This window comes from Rutidosis leptorrhynchoides, chromosome 4 (genome assembly GCF_046630445.1).
Source record: "Rutidosis leptorrhynchoides isolate AG116_Rl617_1_P2 chromosome 4, CSIRO_AGI_Rlap_v1, whole genome shotgun sequence".
NCBI lineage: Eukaryota > Viridiplantae > Streptophyta > Magnoliopsida > Asterales > Asteraceae > Rutidosis > Rutidosis leptorrhynchoides.
The window spans coordinates 547,689,775-547,710,149 of NC_092336.1; the positions used below are offsets into that span (position 1 = coordinate 547,689,775).

The 20,375-nt window shown below is 33.9% G+C and overlaps 1 long non-coding RNA gene and 1 pseudogene across 1 annotated transcript; both read left to right on the forward strand.

The window, feature by feature from the left end:
• Positions 1-3,141: 3,141 nt before the first annotated feature.
• Positions 3,142-7,507, forward strand: LOC139839668 (uncharacterized). Its single transcript, XR_011757023.1, has 4 exons — positions 3,142-3,484; positions 4,504-4,570; positions 4,642-4,673; positions 7,368-7,507. It is a non-coding gene; the product is annotated as an uncharacterized lncRNA (long non-coding RNA).
• Positions 7,508-11,338: 3,831 nt separating this feature from the next.
• Positions 11,339-20,278, forward strand: LOC139842680 (importin subunit alpha-1-like; annotated as a pseudogene).
• The last annotated feature ends 97 nt before the right edge of the window (positions 20,279-20,375 follow it).

A 20,375-nucleotide genomic window follows, 5' to 3' on the forward strand; every position in this document is an offset into this window, starting at 1 on the left:
ATGTGTATTGTAGATGAAACAGAAATAATGCAAAAAGGATATAGTAATCTAACCTATACTGTGTAGAATATATATATATATATATATATAATATATATATATATATATATATAGATATTTTATTCTTTGATTAGGATTGAAAAGTCAGCAAGTAGTACCAATTAGAAACAGTAATCGAATATCTCATATTATCTACTTTGTCCATTTCTAGTCTACATACAATCACGAGAAAGGAAAAAGAATAGGGTGCTGATGGTGATATAAAATCAATTTCACAAATATCTGTTTTTATATATGTAGTATTTAATATTATTAATTAATATATCTTAATATTATTAATAATAATTATCATAATAATAATAATGATATTAATAACAATGATAATAATTATTAACAATAATGTTAACAAATACATATTTAATATATTTATATATATATTTATATATATATATATATATATATATATTTATTTATATATATATATATACATATATATATATATATATATATATATATATATATATATATATATATATATATACACACATATCTATTTACAAATAGTTGTTCGTGAAACGTCGAGGACAGTCAATGGTTAATTGGTTACATAAATAAAGATTTCAAATTTTCTAGACTCAAAATTAAGGTTTTTGCTTATCGTGTCGGAAACATATATAGATTAAGGTTTAAATTTGATCGGAAATTTCCGGGTCATTACATTTCTGGATGAAACAACTGAAATCTTGTGATCCACCTTTATATACAGATTATACGAAACATTAAAACTATGAACTCACCAACCTTTGTGTTGACACTTGTTAGCATGTTTATTCTCAGGTTCCCTAGAAGTCTTCCGCTGTTTACTTATATGTTAGACAAGCTATGTGCATGGAGTCATACATGCTTTATTCAAGAAAATGTTGCATTCACTAAATCATCACCATGTATTTTATTTTGACTGCATTGTCAATAGAAGTACTATTGTAAACTATTATATTACGGTGATTGTCTATATGTAGAAATCATCAGATGTCGAAAACTTTTGATTTAAATATTCATTTATGGTGTGCCTTTTCAAAAGAATGCAATATTTACAAAACGTATCATATAGAGGTCAAATACCTCGCAATGAAATCGATGAATGACGTGTTCGTCCATATAGATTTGGAGCGATCGTCACAAGAACCCCCAAAATCACTGTTCACCTGTAGCAGTAGGGTTTTTTTTTTCCTTTTCCCAACCAATCCTCCAGAGGGTTCTTCTTTTCTCTTGAACAAACCCTACTTACTAATTTTTATAAAATACAAAAACAAAAAAAAAAAAAAAAGAAATCTTGAAACAAATCAGATAAACATCATACACCAAAATAACGATCTACAAGCAAAGATCACCAACGATACAAATTACCATTAAAATCAGTAGAAAAACAAAAAAAATATATAACAGCTGGTCCGGAAAGTTCATATGATATTAACATTGATATATTAGAACCATGAGATAAACACAAATCTTAAAAAAAAAAAAAAAAAAGACTAATCATGAATTTTTATTTTTTACTTGATATACATTTTATTGGAGTACTACTACATAACCACCACCAATCACCATCGATAGCCTCTTCCGGCAAGTAAAACCGTCGGTAACTATCACCGCCACCCAGATCTGAAAAACGCAAACGTGGAAAGAACATGAAAATCTTCAAAAAACAAAAACTAAATATAGACATAAAAGAAAATCAAATCTGAAAAAAAAAAAACTCAGATCTGAAATGAAAATTTTAATCTTAAAAAAAAAACAAATCCATACATGAGGTAAATCTTTGAACAGAGGGCGGAAACTCATACACATACCTGAAAAAATAAAAGGAAGACGAGTTACCTGAACATGATGGCGATTTGGACTGTTTGGCAGAAAAAATGAAAGATAGGCAAAGGCTGGATTTAGTGAGATGATGGAGAAGAACAAAAGGCGTTGGAATGGAGTTATCGGCGACCAACGACAACACCGTATGGTGTCAGGCGGTGGGCCGGTGGTTGCGGTGATATTAGGTTTAGAGTGATAAAGAAAAAAGTAGAGAGAAATGAATGCGTTTAGGTATAATTTTAATTTAATTTGATTTTTAGGAAAATATGGAATATAGATGGATGTATATATGAATACAGTATGTGGATATGAATGGGTATAATTTTGACCCCTCGATCAGTCCCATCTCATTCTTTTACTCTATATTTTTGGCATAAATAAAAATTAAATTATATTATTATATACTCTCTTAAATTTTGATAGCTATGTTTAACGCTATATACAAAATAAAATAAGAGCTTTATTTCAATTTCAAGCAACTGTTCTATAGTTTCAGATATATATGGTATGTTAACTAAAGAGATTATATGCATATATGCAAGGGCTTTTACTAAATATCATGAGTAACCTCATATCTATATAATAGAAATTGATATGTTGAGTTTTTACTCAGCTTATTAAGTTTATTAAAGTCACCAATAATAATAATAATAATTTTGAAAATAAAACAATAGTTAATAAGAAAAACCTTAAACAAATTTCACCCAAATTTTTAACGAATCATATATTCTCGCTCGCCATGAGTTAAATATTTCTGCCACCACCCTGTTTTACTTTATTTATAAGAAAATTATTAATATAATAGTTTTGTAAATCAAATCATAAAAATCTAACTCCAATATTCTAATACAATCCTATCGTAGGTGTTTATTTAATGGGTTTTCTAGAAACAAATAGAAGCCTAAAAATATAGTAGAATATTACCATAACAGTTGCCGACCATTGCGTAAATGATCTGAAAAAAGTGGACAACATTTTAATGACTTTTAGGCCGAAAACTGTCTAATGATAAATGATACTAATACGTCGCGAAGCGCGGACCATAAATATAGTTGAATTGAATTTGAATAATGTGTGAATTTGAATAATGTGTGAGAACAAGCAACAAAAATAGGGTACCTACACATGTTTTGAAACATGGCCCTGCCAATACAATATTTTGAAACAAAACTTTATGTTTTCTCCCTTTCTCACATATACATGTTTTGAAAATAGGGTACCTACTTTCCCTTCTTAATTTATTTGTTGGTGTCTCTTTCAAATTAACGTTTCAAAGATAAGACCTAAATCTTTTCCTATTTTTCTTTTTATGTCTTTATCTCTCTGTATCAAAGATAAACCCTAAATCCACCCTTCATGTATCTTTGCTTGTCGCCTTAAATATCTTTAATTTTCTGTATCAAACCACCTAACAGCTCCATTTTTTCTCATTTTGTTTCCTTTACTAAATCTGCTCTAGATGCGCCTTTTCCGGCATCCGGAAGCTTGCCGGACGTCCGATGACCTCTTTTTTATGGTTTGCTTGTCCTTTTCTCAGCTCGCTAGTGTGTCGGGTGTTGTATTCCTTCGATGGAGGTGGATTGCGGTGGTTGCAGGAGGTGTATGGTGGTGGTAAACTCAGGTGAATATTATAAATAAGTTGTTGGATCGTGAATTATAAATTGTAAATAATAGTTTTGAAATATGTGTTTTTGTATATAGTTAGATTGTTTAATTATTTTTGTGGTTAAGTTGGTCGGAGATAGAGGTTGGTGGTGGGCTGGAGTTTGATGTGTGTTGTGGTCGACGGTCGCCGGAGTTTGGCTGTGGTGTTGTAAAATGACCATAATAACCATTTGAAAAAAGCTTGGAGTGCTAAAATACCGAAAGTACCAATGTGAACAGTAAATCCTAATGGGAAAGTAGTATATAGAGATAATAATCAACTATTTTTTAAGTTGAATCTTGTTATAAAAGTTAGGGCCCCAAATTAGGGGTTCCTGCCACGCCGTTTTCATTTTCCGAGATATATTTCATTATGTCTTCATCTAATCAAATGATTCAAGGTACCTTACTCTTAAAAATATTTGGACTGAATCTTGTTATCAAATAATTTAGGTTAAGTTATTGATTTATCTTTATCTGATATATAATTGAATTTTCGAAATGTTTATAAGTTGTGATCAAGTACAATGGTACAAATAATCAAATAGTTTTAGGAATAAATAATCACATATTTTTTTAGATTGATGTGTATAAATGTTATCAAATATTTTTTTATTCTAACATTTTAATGGCGTCTCAATTTTTTTTATTTTGATTTTGCTATTTAAAAAAAAAATATTTCATACTTATTGGTCGGAGGTTCACTCGGAAGCAATCTTTTTATCCATCGAATAGAGAGGGATGACTTTTTCTACTTCTGTAAGTGTTTCATTGTCTTGTTTTTATTCTCGGATAGGGGAATGATTGTCTACATCTCACCTTCCCATACAACACTCATGTGTTATTGGGTTTTGTTGTTGTTGTTGTTGTGATATTTATAAATGATCAAATATTTATTTAGGTTGAATCTTGTTATAAAATTTAACGTTAATTTATTGAGTTGTCTTTATCGGATATATGATTGACTTGTTGAAATTTCTATATATTGTTATGAAGTTCTGCTGGTGTAAATGGAATGCTTGTCATTATGGAGACTTGGAGAGTGCTGGACCCAAAATGAATGGTATGATTAACTGTTGTTTTAACAATTAACTGTTTTTTAATTATTAGTTTATGTTTTCTTCAATTTGACAGGTTTGATTAACAAATTTCCAATGAGGCGGTTGGTATGTTCATTCTATCTTAAAATATTAAATATATTATTTTATGATATGGTGCTTATACTTTATGCGTATCTAATTTGTTTAACATTTGTTGATTTATAGAATTTGACTACACCACTAATAGATTTTAATCACTTTGGTGTTTTCCCTTCGCATTACAGGTGATTACTTTTGAAAGTTGTATGTATATTATATTCGAGTTATTGTTTATATGATGTCTAAAATGTTATATTTTACAATCTAATCAGAATTCCACCTATTTTTGCACGTTTTGGGGCCTCAAAACTTTCATATTGAGTCAGCTGGTGTGTTCTTGTTTATTAACATTTCATGATAGGGCTTCTGAAAGTTTATAGGGGTTTATTATATATTTGAATGAATGGTTTGTTTATAGCTTTGATCACCCCACAACCTATCGCATCACCACCACTACCTGCCGCATTAGCAACCCCACCACCACTAGCATCACCAACACCTACAACAAATGATTATATATATCTTTTTATAAAAGTTGTTGGCTGGTCGGTGTTTCTGGGTATGTTTTCCAATTTGCTTTATGGAGAGCCAGATAAAACTGATATTGGTGATAAATGTTCAAAAGTTCAGTTGGACGTTGGATGGAAGATTCAATTGTTTTACTCTTGGACTCCAAAACCAATACGTTGGTTTTAGCCGAAGATATAGGGATTCAACTAATGTTTTTGCCCAGAAAATATTTTTTTTTTTTTTTTTTTTTACGAGGAACCCCTACTACGAACGGGCACATTGGCCCCCCGCAGCGGGTAAACCCCGGATAAACGGCAAGCCAACCCTCCACCGCTACCAGGTAAAGCATCCTCAGGCTATTGGTCTCTTAAGTTCGCCCCAAGCGTTTGAAGTGCCTTGAAGGGAATCGAACCCGTGACCTCACCTTCATTGAAAGTGTTGGTGGCCATCCAAGCTATGCCTGGATGGTTAAATATATATTGCCCAGAAAATATAGTTGAGAGATTTAATTGATTTTGGCTAAAACAAATGTATTGGTTTAGGAGTCCAAGGTGTCCAAACGTACAACAATTGAAACTTTCTTCCAATGTTCAGTTGAACTTTTGAGCGTTTATCAACAATAGCAGTTTCTTATGTCTTATGACTCTACAGAAAACAAATTGCAAAAAATGACCACAAACATCGACTAACCAACAACTTTGATAAGAAGATTCCTGTAAACAGTTTTTGCAGGTGCTAGTGGTGGTGGGGTCGCTAATGCGGCAGGTAATGGGGATGTTGATGTTGCAAGTGGTGGTGGTGATATTGGAGGTTGTAAGGTGGTCAAACCTATAAAAAAACCATTCAAATATATATCATAAACGCCTATAAAGTATCACAAACCCTATCATGAAATGTTAATAAACATGAGCACACCATCCGACTCAATCTAAAGGTTTTGATGTACTGCATGAATAGATGGAAATATGATTAGATTTTATAAGAAACGGAGTAACATTTTATATATCATATAAACAATAACTCGGATATAATATATTATAACTTACAAAAATAATCACATGTAATACGAAGGGAAAACACCTAAGTTATTAAAATCTATTAGTGTTGTGGTCAAATACTATAAATCAACAAATTTCAAGCAAATCAGACACGCATAAAGTATAAGCACCACATCATAAAATGGTATAGTTAATATTTTAAGATATATGTAAGCCACGAGAAGGTGACAGGATTCTGATTGCTCAATACAAAACATAACATGTTAGACGTTAGTCAAACAATAACTTACATTAATAAAGTTAATAATAAAACTTGTCAAATTTGGGAAAAAACCGGAATTTATTTAACGAATATACTCTTCGGGTGATAATAACGCATAGACTAATTACAAACCCTACTAAAAAACACAAACTAATAATTAAAACAAAAAAAGTTAATTGTTAAAACAACAGTTAATCATACTATTCATGTTCGGTCCGACACTCTCCATAATGACAAGCATTCCATTTCCACCAGCAGAACTTGATTACAGTATATAGAAATTTAATAAGTCAATTATAAATCCGATAGAGACAAATCAATAAATTAACGTTAACTTTTATAACAATATTCAACCTAAAAAATATCTGATTATTTTTACATATCAATGAAACAAAATCACTAAGGGAATAATTATCCGATAAAGATAAATAAGTAACTTAACATACATACATTTCGAAATCAAAAATCACACAGAGAGAATATTAGTAACTTAACATACATACATTTCGAAATCAAAAATCACAAAGAGAGAATATTTATTCATATCAACCTAAAAAATATTTGATATTTATATTTGATCACAACATATAGACATTTCGAAAATTCGATTATATATCCGATAAATATAAATCAATGAAAACAAAACTCACGAATGTAATAATTAATTGTTGAGCAAAATATAAACAAAAATCATAGCAGAACTAGATCACAAAACACAGACATTTCAAAAATTGGATTATATATTCGACAAAGAAAACTCAATAACTTAACCCTAAAATATTTTTTTTTAATAAGATTCAATTTAAACATTTGGAATAGTAAGGTACCTTGAATCATTGAGATGAAGACATATTGAATTATTTGCAAATATTTTCTGAATAATAAAATAAGCTTTTATACTAATTCATCATTCCAACCGACTTTTTTTTTTTTTTTTTTTTTTTTTTACAGATGTTAGGATCACCCAGGGGGATTTAACCTCCCACACGTTCATCTCTTACACATTTATACCCGCCCCCAACTGCGTGTTCAGGAGGAAACCCGCACCAATCCCATACGGGGCATGGACGTTAAAACCCCCTCTCCTTTACCCCTAACGCGATGTGGGAAAGGTGCATGGATAGGGAACTTCATCTTAACCTCCCACGCGTTCATCTCCTACACAGTTATACCCGCCCCCAACTGCGTGTTCAGGAGGAAACCCGCACCAATCCCATACGGGGCATGGATGACTGTGTAGGATTGTGTGAAATAAGGTGATATGACCGTTCGACCCGATGAGAGAAATGCTGGACTTTATCGATATAAGATTCAACGGACTCGTTTATTTAAACTAGTTGAAGACCCGCGATTTCGCGGGATTTTTTGAGGGATGAATCTTCATTGATATGTTATATAGTATTTGTTAGGTTCGTGATAACTCGATTCAATTACCGTCGTAGTGTTGCATGATTTATAATCAATGTAGTCAACTAACGCTTTATATTAGTGCAATCATTCATTCCCACACATACAATAAAACTATCAAGACTTGCATCATTTGCCATGAATAGATTTTGTAGAACTTTTCAAAAGGTGTAAATTTTTTTTTTTTTTTTTTTTTTTGTTTTTTTGAAAGGCAAGTCTACAAAAGGTGTAAAAACTACATCATAGTATAGAGCAGGATTTGCAGGAAAGTTGGCTGAATGAATGTTTAAGTAATTAGGCTGAACCGTTAACAAAGTGCGAGATCTAGATAAATAATCCGCTCTACTATTTCACCCTTCTTCATGGTTTGTGGATCCCTTTTTTTGTAAAGCTATAATGTCACTAACCCAAGGAAAAATTGTAAGACCAACCACTATCTCTATGCAGCAGCACAAACCCCCTTTTTACAACCTAAATTATTACAAATACAAATAAAAACTCCAATTTAAAACACCCATTTGCTGCTGCAGCTCCAGCAGATTTTATCTTATGTGTTGCTTTGCTCGAATTGACAGATAACACTCCTTGGGTCATTTTTCCATTCCTCGAATTCGACTTTTAATTTGGAAACCTGCTACTTATCCACGGGTCGGACATGATCCGTAGGTTGGAAAAAACATCTTCATTCAAAATTGACTTTTTTCCCGGCAGCAAATGGACTTAAATGTTTCTTCACTTTCAAATGAGCCATAAAAGAGCATATCGAGAAGCTAGGCATGTGCATTTAACTCGTTAAATTCAGCATTAAATTTGCTGATCTGACAACGTTTGAGAAGCTTTCTTAATTATACGTTGATTTTCCTAGGAATCAAATTAATACATATAGTATTGGTCTTTGGACCCCTATTAAGTCAACAAATAACTTGTTCTGTCATAGAAAAAGACTACACACCTTTGCAAGCTCACTTTCAATAAAAACCCATTGGTTTAATGAAAATGGCTCCTACCTTCTTTTTTGAACTCCAATAGTAACTCATCATATTTTTTCCTCACAACAACAATTCCATCTGGGAGTTTTCCGACCAGTTTCACTACAATTCATCAACAAATCAATTTGTTAATGAGTTTTAGATGTGCTCTATCGGCCCATATAAAAATGAAAGGTCTAACTGGGTGTTGCTTTATATCAAAAGGGTAAAAAATAACTTAGCTAAAAAGAGAACTGGTCAAGGGTCAAACATAGGTATTGAAAGCTGCATAAATATAATTACTATTATTAACACATTCAGCGATATTAACTCTTATTTGTATTGTAATATTCCTCAAAAACCATCATTGTGAGAACCGAACAAAGGGAAAGTTTGAGGACGGTTATATTAGAGTTTGACATATCAAATTATTCTTCAAACTAATGTTGAGGGGCTGATATTGCAAGCAAATAAAGAGCCTCCACCCATTTGATCACTGATAAAATACATATGTTCATCCCGTATATGTTATTCAAAATGAGTAATAAAATGGTAATATTAAATATAGACACACCGCATACCTGTGTCAACATTGTGGTGTCAACGTACGTATGAGATGTTAGATTGGATATGAACTGTAATTTAGAGCAAGTGTCATATATGGTTCTTCACAACTCATCTTATACACACTCCCATGTTCCCATGTTTTCCTGATGGTCGAGAATTGCTCATTTCCTTCAAAAAAGCAAACAAATAGAATTAGTTCCATGTGACACTATAATAAGAAACTATTTTTACCAAGGAGAAAGTGGTTGAACACCTTGAAGTAAACGTTCTTTTTAATAAGCTTGGTTGATTTGGCACACCTGGACCATTTTACACAATTTTCAATAGTGTTGAACCTATTATCATATATGAAAAGAGTGTTATGAGTCATAATAACTAATGTCATCATTAAATGTAAATTAGTACCCGTTAGCACATTTGAAGCCACATTTCATAGAACAACCACCACGATTGCAAGAATTGATAAACCAATTATGTAATACCGTTGAGCATAGGGTTCCACGCGGTTATTTATCTTCCCTTGCTTATTTATGTCCATCAAGTCCCAACAACCACGTGCACTCAGGAGTCCTGTTTTATTTTAGCCTTGAATGACAAACATTCCATGAAAGAGCACCAGCCCCTGATTAATTTAAAAGAGTGAAGCATTAATTTTTGTTGCTAATTGTATGAAAGTAAACATAAAATAAAATAGAAGGAAAATAGAACTACACATGGTTATTTATCTTCCCTTGCTTACGTCCATCAAGTCAAAGCATTGGCTTATGTCCTCCACCTCATCTGCTGATATAGGCTCAGCAATTACCTGCAAGTTTGTTAGACATAGATATAATCATATTAACTCATAATACAAAAGGCGACACATTGTTTCATAAACAAAAGAATCATGATATAGTATCCACCACGTCTTCGTTCTAAAGTTGATAATTCCGGAAAAAAACATGAGTGTATATGCATCACAAGTTCCTGTTTAAGCCTTTCAATGGAACTAACCTGCATATTCACAAAAATTCAGATAACAATACACCAACTGTATAAGATCTAACAAATATCACAAAAAATATAACAAAGGGGTCAAAATAAAGGGATGGCAATGGATCGGATATGGATCGGGTGAGGCCGTATCCATGTCCATATCCATTTATTTTTTTTACTTTTCATCCATCCATATCCATATCCGTCGGGTGAAGAGGGTTAATGGATAATTATCCATATCCGTTTAAATTTGTTTTATTTTTAACAATTATAAGCGGTGGTTCACTATATACGATCAAAAGTAATATTTTTAATAGTTTATGTGACCGAAAGTCACATTTTACTAATCTATATAACAAATATTCAATAGATAACCTATTAAACGTGTAAAGATATCGACATGTAAGTTGCTTACTTTTAGTTACATGGAATCACATTTGAACCACCAAAGTACGATAAATACATTTGATTATTTAAACAAAACAAAATATAAGAAAAAAGTTATATTTTTAGAAAAAATATAAAGAAAGGTGTCTCTTGCGACCTTGCTTCCCGGGGACGCAAGGTGCCTCTTGCTCCTGCCTGATGTCATAATCAATGTTTTTTTCCAGACATTTCATCAAACACCTTACGTGCATCTTACGTGATAAGATTTTTTCCGACAATTATACTCATTTTCTAATTAAAAGTGTGTCAACATTGGATTTTTATTGAAACAACAAATTAAGAAACGAAGGATTAGAGACGGAAAGAATAAAATTGTCGGAAGAAACGAGTAAAAACGTAAGACGTGAAATGTCGATGAGATATTGGATACATACATACAGTTAAGGATTGGGTATTAAAATATTTTTGATTAAGGTATTCATGTATCTTATTTAATATATGATAGATAAAGGTGACCAATTATACTCATTTTCTTATTATAAGTGTGTCAAGAACTCAAGATTGGATTTTTATTGAAGCATATAAGTCCCAAGAAATCGTTTCACGTAATATGCAAATATGCACGTAAGTTGTTTAACGGAATGTCTGAAAGAAAACATTGATCATGATATCAGGCAGAAGCAAGAGGCACCTTGCGTCCTTGCATCCCCGGGAAGTAAGGTCGCAAGAGGCACCTTGCGTCCTTGCGTCCACCGGGAAGCAAGGTCGAAAATAGGCACCTTTCGCCCTTGCGTTTTGCGCGGACAAATTGTCAATTTTTTTTTTGGTTGGGTTCTGAGTTAAAAAAGGAAAAAAAAATGAGCATTTTAATGATAATCCCTTTTCCCTACGTATTATGTGCCCAAAACCAATGTGAAAAGTGATGATACACATATCATGTGCCCAAAACCAACTTTTATTTGTAAACATATGGTCATCATGTTGATGACATGGTAAAGAGTTCGTGTATGTATATTATGAAACTAAACATATAATGGTAGGATCAAGGGGGAAGTAACTAATCGGGGGGAAGCGGGGGAATCAAATTTTGTTTTTTCTTTTTTTTTTTCGTTTTTTGAAAAAACTTTGTTCACGAACATTATAGATTGGATGAAAATATGAACATTTAATAAAGACACTTTGTGATAAATGTTTTTATTTTGGCGGAAAAACGCTCGAAGAATTAATATATAACAATTATCGTGTTTTTCGAGCGTATGTTGAGGTTTTAGATATTAGAGTTTAGATATTAGGGTTTATAGGGTTTAGATATTAGGTAATATTAGAAATTTAGGGTTTAGATTTAGGATTTAGATTGAATTTTTAACACGAACGGTTTAGAGTTTAGGGTTTAGTGTTTTGGGTTTAGTCCCTAAACCCTAAACCCTAACTCTAAATCGGGCTAAATTTTACTTCACAAAACATGAAAAAAAAACGTTAACATTCTTCATGATCAATATTATCTTGAATGTTATTTTTGTCGATCATTTTCCCGCCTAAATAATAACATTTATCACGAAGAACAAACGAGAGGAAAATTTACAGAAAAAAGACGTGAAGCAGTCATTGGTAGTCAGTTTACTGCTCCTGCTCAATCTGCTTCTGGTGCAGATAAGAAGGTATAATTATGATTAATGTAATATGAACTTATTTTATGCAAGTTCATGCAGTAACTTTGTCGCTCAGTTGTATTGTGTATATAATATTAGGGTTTCAGGTGTGAAAACTGTGTTAAGCTTAATATATTTACATTGTGATATAGTTTAATTGTGATTGTGCTGATTGCAGTTAGAGAACTTACCTGCAATGGTTGCGGGTGTTTGGTCTGGCGATAATAATATGCAATTTGAGGCCACTACTCATTTTCGAAAACTGTTGTCAATAGGTAACGCTATTGTCAATGGTAATATAGTACTCATACTTACATGTATATTTCAGCACATTGTTTATATAAAATGACTAATATTATTGCGTTTTTTCTAACCAGAACGTAGTCCTCCAATTGAAGAAGCTATTCAATCCGGTGTTGTTCCCCGTTTTGTGGAGTTCCTTGTGAGGGAGGATTTTCCTCAATTACAGGTGAATTAGAACATCATGATTCAGTTTAGGGGTGTCTGTATTTGCTTATTTGATTTGATTGTAAACGGGTAAGGTTATGAGGTTTTCCTTATTTAGGTTACCCGTGGAAGACAAATATCTTTACTCAAATGGATGTGGCATAATTGGGTCATCTCGTGACCGTTTTGACCCAATCCCTTGCCTTCCAAGATATGTTGCTAATGAGAGTTGAACTTGTGGCCTCTCCTAAGGATATCAGGACGCCAACCAATAGGCCAACTTGCGATGAGACCATTTGCTTATATTATGGGGTTATGGTTTAAGCTTATTTTCTATTAGCTGATAAGCTTATTAGAAATGCTTGCATGAGCTTATCCTTTAGGAGGTTATTTGGGCACAAATAAACCCATAAGCTTAAGCCAACAATAAGCTAAAACATTTGAGAATAAGTTAAAGTAAACACTAGTAATAATGAGAATATAAGATATAGAATAATTTGATTTATGTCATATGCTGACATTTTTTTTCTTTATACTGTAGTTTGAGGCTGCTTGGGCTTTGACTAACATTGCTTCCGGGACATCAGAACACACAAAGGTGGTGATTGACCATGGTGCTGTGCCGATATTTGTAAAACTGCTTTCTTCACCTAGTGATGATGTTAGGGAGCAGGTATGTTCTTTTAAAGGATGATTGGTTGAATTTATTGATTTTATTTTATGTACTCTCAAACATATTTCATTATTTTATTTATTTATTTTGATTTTTCTGTACAATTAGGCAGTATGGGCGCTAGGGAATGTTGCTGGTGACTCACCAAAATGTCGTGACCTTGTACTTGGACTAGGTGCTTTGGCTCCTTTGCTGGCTCAGTTAAATGAGCATGCTAAGCTATCTATGTTGAAAAACGCTACATGGACACTTTCCAATTTCTGTAGAGGCAAGCCACAGTCTTCTTTTGATCAGGTTCATCTTTGAAAACTTTCATCGACAGCCAATAAGATACTACACTTGTTAGAAGCATCATTAATTGTTTAAAATTATTAATTATTAATAATATTAATATCTGTTATTTGTTTTGACAGACAAGGCCTGCACTTCCAGCTCTTCAGTAACTTATTCATTCAAGTGATGAAGAAGTTTTGACAGATGCATGTTGGGCGCTTTCGTATCTTTCAGATGGTACAAATGATAAAATTCAAGCTGTTATTGAGGCGAATGTGTGCCCCAGACTAGTTGAGTTACTGAAGTGAGTACGGTAATCGTTTTAGTCTGGTTAATATATCATTAATCATATTTGTAGTTCCTAACTTAGAACTTTTCTGGTGTTTCAGCCATTTTTCTCCATCGGTGCTCATTCCTGCGCTTCATACAGTTGGGAACATTGTTACTGGAGATGATATGCAAACTCAGGTACCACTTCGACATTAGTTTCTCAGATCTGATATGTTAATAACGGGAAATTTGGTGTTCAAAGGAACTTTATCCGTTGTAATATATCTTGGGCATGATTTTTTTATATAGTGTTAGAATTAGTTGTAGTGTTTTGATTAATTAGAAGTGTTGATTAGTTTTGATTTAGATGTAGTAAGTATGTAGTGTTTAGTTGATTTGTATTAAAAGAGGGGATGTGGAGAAGACTTGTGATTTAGAAAGATTGTGTGTTTATTACTTGAAATTGAATTGTATGTTTTTGTTGTTACATCAAATGCAAGATCATATGCCTCTTTATAGGCCTCAAATGTGGGTAAAAATATCTAGATTTTTTTGATAGAATTTTCTAGATATTTTTGTTAATGATATCTAGATATTTTTGTTAGAACTATCTAGATAATTTTGTTAATAATATCTAGATATTTTTGATATAAATATCTAGATAATTTTGTAGATAATTCTAGAAATACATTAATATTTTAACACTCCTCCTTAATGTATTTCGATGTTACTCCGAGCATGTTACGTAGGAACTCGAACTTGGGTCTTGGTAGTGCTTTAGTGAAAATGTCTGCAATCTGCTCTTCGGTCTTGCAGTATTTTAATTCAATATCTTTCTTGGCGGAGACTTCTCGTAGAAAGTGATATTTGATGTCAATATGTTTTGTTCTGCCATGGAACACTGGATTCTTTTCCATCGCGATTGCAGACTTGTTGTCGCAATATATCTTTGTAGCTTCGTCTTGTTTCTCGCCCATATCTTCTAGTATTCTTCTTAGCCATATAGCTTGATTAGCTGAGTTTGCGGCTGCGACGTACTCGGCTTCAGCTGACGATTGTGCCACCATTTCTTGTTTCTTTGATGTCCATGAGAATACACCAGATCCAAGTGTGAATGTGTATCCTGAAGTACTTCTCATGTCATCTACCGATCCGGCCAAATCACTATCTGTGTATCCCTGAAGCTTCGAGTCTATAGTGGGCTTGTACCATATACCATAGTCCATGGTACCTGGATAGTAGACTCGTTGCGTACATGATGTCTGGTCTTGTTGCTGTTAGATATAGTAGACTTCCAATGAGACTTCTGAATCTTGAAGCATCCGCTTTCTTCGATCCATCCTCTCGTCACATCTTCTCATTGACAACTAGTGGCGTCGCGACAGTTTTACAACCGTATAGTTTAAACTTTTTCAGGAGATTTTCTGTGTATTTCTTTTGGCATATGAATATGCCTTCATTTTCTTGACTGATTTCGATGCCAAGAAAATAGCGCATTAATCCAAGGTCGCTCATCTCGAACGTTTTCATCATGTCTTCTTTAAATTCTTGTATCATTCTCTCATTGTTTCCAGTATATATTAGATCATCGACATACAAGGAAATAATGAGAGTGTCAGAGTTACCTTGGGTTTTAATGTAGAGTGTAGGCTCACTTTGACTCCTCCTGAATCCTGAACTTGTGAAGTAGTTGTCTATGCGACTGTACCATGCGCGTGGCGCTTGTTTAAGTCCATATAAGGCTTTCTTTAGCTTCAGGACTTTATCTTCTTTTCCTTCCTGGATGAACCCTTGTGGTTGCTCTACATATATTTCTTCTTCGAGAAACCCATTTAGAAAGGCAGATTTCACATCTAGTTGATGAATCTTCCACCTTCGTTGAGTTGTTAATGCCACAAGAGCTCTTATAGTATCCAGTCGAGCTACAAGTGCGAAAGTTTCATTGTAGTCGACTCCAGGTTGTTGTGAATAGCCTTTAGCTACTAGCCTTGCTTTGTGTTTTTGTATAGAACCATCAGGGTTGAGCTTTGTTTTGTAAACCCACTTAACTCCAATGATTTCTTTATCTGTGGGATGATAACTAACTCCCATGTGTGGTTTTTCTCGATCATTCTGATTTCTTCGTTCATAGCAGTCACCCATTTTTCATCTTTGGCTGCAACTTCATAGCTTTCAGGTTCTATGGTTGTAAAGTTACATGCCTCGTATACCTCTGCTAACGCTTTGACTCTTCCAGGTGTGGACTCTGGGCTTGACTCGTCTTGCACCAAAGGTAATCTTGTCGACGGAGAAGTTGGTGTAGTAGGACTTGTTTCTCCGGTACTTTCCTGTTGTTGAGAATGCTCCATTTGTAGTGGTTGTTGAGCTGGAGTTTCCATAGATATCTGCGGCAGATATGTTTGTCTTTCAACTTTGTCTTTCTCCTAGTTCCAAGAAGTGTCTTCGTCAAACTCCACGTCTCGGCTAATCACGATGTTATTTGTTTTCAGATTATAGACTCTGTAGCCTTTTGACTGTGTGCTATAGCCCAAAAATATTCCTTTTTCTAATTTTTCTTGGAGCTTGTGACGTTTCTCCTTTGGAATATGGATGTAGCAGATAGATCCAAATACTCGTAGATGTTTCGCCGACGGTTTCCTTCCACTCCATGCCTCTATCGGAGTCTTGTTTTCTACGGCTTTCATGGGACATCGATTTAGTATATATACAGCCGTGTATACAGCTTTAGCCCAGAAACTGTTTGGAAGGCCTTTTTCATGTATCATCGTTTTGGCCATTTCCATTACAGTTCTATTCTTACGTTCAGAGACGCCATTTTGTTCAGGAGCGTAACCAACAGTGAGTTGGCGTTTAACTCCTTCATCTTCGCAAAATTTGTTAAACTGTGTAGAGGTGTATTATTTTCCTCTATCACTCCTTAGTGTCTTTATATAATGGCCACTACTTTTTTCTACGAAGTTCTTAAACTTCTTGAATATCGTAAATACTTATGATTTTTCACGCATGAAATAGACCCACGTCATTCTAGAAAAATCATCAATGAAGAGAATAAAGTACCTGTTTTGGTTAAAAGACGGGGTCCTCATTGGTCCACAAATGTCGGTGTGCACCAGCTCCAGTATACTTTTCGCTCTCCAAGCTTTGTCACGAGGGAAAGGTTTTCGATGTTGCTTGCCCATCTTACAGCTTTCACACGTGTCAGTGATTTCTTCTATGTTAGGCAAGTCTCTCATCATATTCTTTTGTTGGAGGATTTTTAGTGCGTGAAAGTTAAAGTGACCAAATCTTCGATGCCATAGCCATGATTCTTCAATCCGAACTTTCATGGCTGTGTCTCTGATATACTGCCAACAAAGCGGAAAGTTGCGGTTCTCCATTGGCACTTCGGCTATTAATTTATAGTTGTTTTTCTTGTCACGAATAACACATGATTTATCTTCGAAGAGTAAAGAGTATCCGTGCTCCATCATTTGTCCAACACTTAGCAAGTTACTTGCTAAGCTTGGTACTAGAAGAACGTCATTAACAGATCGAGTGGCGTTATTAGTTTGAACAGTAATTGTACCTTTGCCTTTAGTGTCAACAAGCGCTCTATTCCCTAGTTTGACGTGGGACTTTACGGACGTGTTGATACTATCAAATAACTTTTCATCTCCTGTCATGTGGTTGCTGCACCCACTGTCGATCAACCAAGTGTCGTCCCTTTGTTTATTTGCGACATGGCAGGCATAGAATAGCTGATTTTTGTTCTCCGGTATATCTTCACTTTCTTCCGTGAAGTTAGCTCGATGATTTTGTTTTAAACGGCAATCTTTTTCAAGATGCCCAAATCTTTTGCAGTTATTGCATTGTGGCTTCCATTTGTGAAAACAATCCTTCTCCAAGTGGTTTGTCTTTTTGCAAATACCACATGGAGGGTGGCCGTTCCTTCTTTGATCGAACCCGGTTCTGGGTTTTTCACCTCCTTTTGATTTTTCTTCAAAATTTCTTTTCCCCCCATTATTATATTTTTGAGACCTTAATTTGAGTTTAGACTGAAAGTCACTTTCAAGTGAGTTTTCACTACGCTGACTCAGTCTAGCCTCATATGCTTCAAGAGAGCCAATTAATTCTGGTACCGACAGAGTCTCGATGTCTTTTGACTCTTCGATAGCAGTGATGACATGATCATATTTTTCTGTCATACTGATAAGTATTTTTTCTACGATCCTCTTATCAGTTATGTTATCTCCATAGGCTCTCATTTGATTTACTATTTCTTTAATTCTAGAATAGTAATCTTTTACTGTCTCAGTGTCTTTCATATTTAAATTTTCAAAATCTCTTCTTAGAGCTAGGAGTTTGACGGATCTCACCTTGACATTTCCTTGAAATTCTTCTTGAAGGATCTTCCACGCCTCTTTGGCTATCGTAGCTCCCATGATTCGTGGAAAGATAGACGGTGTCAAGGCTTGTTAAATGTAGCCTAGAGCTGCAGCATTTCTGACTAAATTTTTGTTGTATTTTTCTTGTTCTTCTGCGGACAGAGTTTCGACGTCTTTCGGAGTTATAAACCCGACTTCGACAATATCCCACAAGCTTTGTGCTTGGAAATATGTCTTCATTCGGATACTCCAAAAATCATAGTTGTCGCCATCAAAGATGGGGACGGGAATATTGTATGCACCGACGGTAGTCATGGTGTATTCGAACGAACGCCCAAAATGGCTCTTGATACCACTTGTTAGAATTAGTTGTAGTGTTTTGATTAATTAGAAGTGTTGATTAGTTTTGATTTAGATGTAGTAAGTATGTAGTGTTTAGTTGATTTGTATTAAAAGAGGGGATGTGGAGAAGACTTGTGATTTAGAAAGATTGTGTGTTTATTACTTGAAATTGAATTGTATGTTTTTGTTGTTACATCAAATGCAAGATCATATGCCTATTTATAGGCCTCAAATGTGGGTAAAAATATCTAGATTTTCTTGATAGAATTTTCTAGATATTTTTGTTAATGATATCTAGATATTTTTGTTAGAACTATCTAGATAATTTTGTTAATAATATCTAGATATTTTTGATATAAATATCTAGATAATTTTGTAGATAATTCTAGAAATACATTAATATTTTAACATATAGTTTTGGTTCTTTAGATGTTTATTTTGTCTTCACCCTGATAATTTAGCCATGCACAAATCTGATGCGCTATTACATCAAACAATCCGTATATGGTTGATGTTTTACACTATACACTTAAAATATCTCTAGGTGGAAGAACATCTTAACAAATGTGTAATGTTTCTGCTTTAGCTTGACATTCGACACAGCATTTACTATCTAAATATCGTTTATATCATATTCATTTATTACTTTTCCCAAAATAAAGCAGTGTTTAGCAGTTCAGAACTATATATAGTAGTAAACTTTATAAGATGTTATATTATTTGAAAAATTCTTACTTGTGTTTTGTATGTGTTTGTATGTGTTTAGTATATCATCAATCAGCAAAACACTGCTGGCAACAAGAAAAGCATTAAGAAGGAAGCTTGTTGGACTATATCAAACATCACTGCTGGCAACAAGGACCAAATTCAGGTTGGTTTTCTTGTCCATTCCAACTTAGTAGATATAAGTATCAACCTGCGTTTTTGACTGGTATGTATATTTGGTGAATCTTTTTCAGACGGTGATTGAAGCCAATATTATAGGCCCTCTTGTTCAATTGCTTCAAAATGCTGAATTTGACATCAAAAAAGAGGCTGCATGGGCAATCTCCAATGCTACCTCTGGTGGAACCCATGACCAAATCAAGTAAGTTAGTTTTTTTTTGCCTATTTGACTGTATATATGCATATTAAAGGTCTTTCATTGTACATTTGTTGCAGGTATCTTTTTAGTCAAGGCTGTGTCAAACCTTTATGTGACCTACTTGTCTGTCCAGACCCGAGAATCGTGACAGTTTGTTTAGAGGGTTTGGAGAACATACTAAAGGTTGGGGAAGCTGAGAAGAATCTAGGAGGATCAGGAGATGTCAATCTTTATGCGCAAATGATTGATGATGCTGAAGGTTTGGAGAAAATCGAGAACCTACAAAGTCATGATAACAATGAGATATATGAAAAAGCAGTGAAGCTTCTTGAGACATATTGGTTGGAGGACGAGGATGATGTAGTGCCACCTGGCGACACAGCGCAGGCTCAGTCTGGTTTCCATTTTGGTGGTGACGTTCCCATTCCCTCTGGCGGATTCAACTTCAACCAATAGAGAAGGTATATATATGCATACATATTATACTTTCTATTTATGATGATATGTATATGTATATGTTAATATGAAAAATGTTTTGCTTGGTTAAAAGCCT